General features: G+C 38.9%; 1 protein-coding gene across 1 annotated transcript in view; it reads left to right on the top strand.

Moving 5' to 3' along the window:
- SNAPC1 (small nuclear RNA activating complex, polypeptide 1, 43kDa) overlaps nucleotides 1-749 on the top strand; it is a 29007-nt gene that overhangs the window by 3514 nt on the left and 24744 nt on the right. The window lies entirely within an intron of this gene.

The raw sequence follows: 749 nt of genomic DNA on the forward strand, positions 1-749 counted from the left end.
TTTCTACCCTGCTCTACTTTCCTATGATGAGCTTTGCAATACTGTGGAGAATTGGGAGGGTGGATTTCATTGTACAGTTTCTCTAACTTTTCCAACTAGCCTTCCCAAGGACAGAGTAGGTTTAGTGCAAATCTCTGAGAGTATTGGGGAAAATGTCTATTATATATTAAAATGCACGTAGTTTTTGATTTTTTAACATAACGATGGTTATTTTAATATTAGATGTTTTGAATACATAACCAGTAGTAATTTGAAACCTCTTCCTCTTTACTCTCTGCTGTGGATTGAATATCTCCCCCAAACACTTTGAAGCTTGACCTCCATTGTAACAGTGTTAAGAAGGTAGGAAATCCAATTATGTATTTGAAAAGTAAGGCCTTTAAGAGGTGATTAGATTGTGAGGGCTGTGCCTCTTGAATGGATTGATCCATTCATGGAATAGTGGGCTTGGTTCTGGTGGCTTTAAAAGGAGAGCAAGTGAGAAGGTTAGCTCTCTTGCTCAGCCCATTTGTTATTTGACATCCTGGTTGCCATGGTACCCTATAGACATATCCCACCCAGAAGAAGGCCCTCACCAGATTTGCCCTCAGGACTGTGGACTTCCCAGCCTCCAAACTTTTAGAAATAAATTTTGTTTTCTTTGTAAATTACGCAGTTTCAGGTATTCTGTTATAAGCAACAGAAATGGACTAATATGCTCTCCAATTTGGCCAGTAAAGTTGTTGCTTTTGGAAACTGCATCATGTTTG

Source organism: Galeopterus variegatus, unplaced genomic scaffold (genome assembly GCF_000696425.1).
Source record: "Galeopterus variegatus unplaced genomic scaffold, G_variegatus-3.0.2 Scaffold221, whole genome shotgun sequence".
Classification (NCBI taxonomy): domain Eukaryota; kingdom Metazoa; phylum Chordata; class Mammalia; order Dermoptera; family Cynocephalidae; genus Galeopterus; species Galeopterus variegatus.